At 33.6% G+C, this 1,933-nt stretch overlaps 1 pseudogene; it reads right to left on the reverse strand.

The window, feature by feature from the left end:
- Positions 1–512: 512 nt before the first annotated feature.
- On the reverse strand, positions 513–1,501 carry LOC134943525 (olfactory receptor 5AR1-like; annotated as a pseudogene).
- Positions 1,502–1,933: the final 432 nt, after the last annotated feature.

A 1,933-nucleotide genomic window follows, 5' to 3' on the forward strand; every position in this document is an offset into this window, starting at 1 on the left:
GTATCTGTCCAGCCTATAATCCAACCATGTAGGCAGCTATAGCTGAGCCATAAAACATTGTCACGACCATCAGGTGAGGCCCACAGGTAGAGAACACTTTCCGCTGCTCAGCTGAAGATGTGATGTTTAAACACAATGATTTGAAAATTAGTTTTTTTAATTTATGTGACTGGTGCTATGAGAACAATCACATCAAGAACAAATAATATTAAATTCCATAAACAGAATGTTTTCACACCCCAGTGATAATATTCCTGGCATTTCACATGCAAAATTATTGAATTCATTGTTACCATAAGGATCTACCCTGTGTGTAAGGGACATTTAAGCTATAGAGTGAAGAAATCCACACAGCCAGGTACCAATGGTTAGTCTCATATGAACCATCTTACTCTTCATTGTAGTACTATGTAGTGGATAACATATAGCTACATAATGATCATAAGCCATAATAACAAGCAGAATCCACTCTGTTTCTCCTAAAGAAAGAGAAATATACATTTGTGTTGCACTCAGCATACACCATATATTAATGGTATTTTGTCAATCAACTGTATATAATTGTAATAGTAGAACAGGGTTCCAATTCTAAATTTAAGAAAAGCTGCTTTTACATCATTATTCCTAAGTGTGTAAATTATAGGGTTCAGCATTGGAGTAACAATATAAAAAATTATAGCAATTAATTTGTCTGTTCCTGGAAGAGAGCTCGACCTAGGTTTCATGTAGGCAGCCATAGCTGAGCCATACAACATTGTCACAACCATCATGTGAGACCCGCAGGTGGAGAAAGCTTTCTGCTGCCCGGCTGAAGATGTGATTTTTAAGATACTTACAATGATATGAACATAAGATGTCACAATAAATAAGACTGGTGCTATGAGAACAATCACACCAACAACAAAAATAATAAATTCCATAAACAAAATATTTTCACAGGACAGTGATAACATTTCCAGCATTTCACACATAAAATTATTTATTTAATTATTACCACAAAGATCTACACTAAGTGTAAGTGACACATGGGGAATAGAGTGAAGAAACCCACATATCCATGTACCGATGGCTAGTCTTGCACAAACAGTTTTACTCATGATTGTAGTATAATGTAGTGGATAACATATAGCTATATAACGGTCGTAAGCCATAATAACAAGCAGAATACACTCATTTTCCCCTAAAGAGAGAGCAATGTACATTTGTGTTGCACACTCAACATAAGAGATAGTTTTCTTCACTGACATCAAATCTTTCAACATCCTCGGCACAGTGGAAGATGAATAGCAGATATCCAGAAATGAGAGGTTGCACAGGAAGAAATACATAGGTGTGTGAAGGCTGACTTCAGACAGGATTAGAATAATTTAGAAATGTTTCCTATTAATATGATCATATACACAAGCAGGAAGACAAAGAACAGAATAACTTGTGTGCTGGGCTCACTGGAAAGTCCAAGAAGAATAAATTCTGTTACTACTGTATTATTTTTCCAAGGCATTCTTGAAATAAAATGAGAAATAATTATCTTGATGGTTTGATAACAGGAATTGTGCCCCATAAGTTATGTGAATGATTACAATAAATAAATAAATAAATAAATAAAAAGGCACATTCTGCTTCACATATATCTTTAACAGATTATATTAGATAGTATATAAGTGACTAAATAATACATTTTGTTGACTTAACAGTATAGTAATAGCATTTTGCTAAACAGGTGTGAATGGTAGACAACCATGAGGCATTGAGCGCATATGATGTATGACATCACAATAAAGTAAATAACAGTGAATAATTGATTATATAAGAAAATGTATTAAAATGTATTTATGAAAGTGAAAAATGTTGCTAAATACATTTATATGGGAGGAAATAAGGTAATATACAGTAGTACAAATATTCCAATCACCTAGAACAGTTAATACTACCC

Source organism: Pseudophryne corroboree, chromosome 7 (genome assembly GCF_028390025.1).
Source record: "Pseudophryne corroboree isolate aPseCor3 chromosome 7, aPseCor3.hap2, whole genome shotgun sequence".
NCBI classification, from domain to species: domain Eukaryota; kingdom Metazoa; phylum Chordata; class Amphibia; order Anura; family Myobatrachidae; genus Pseudophryne; species Pseudophryne corroboree.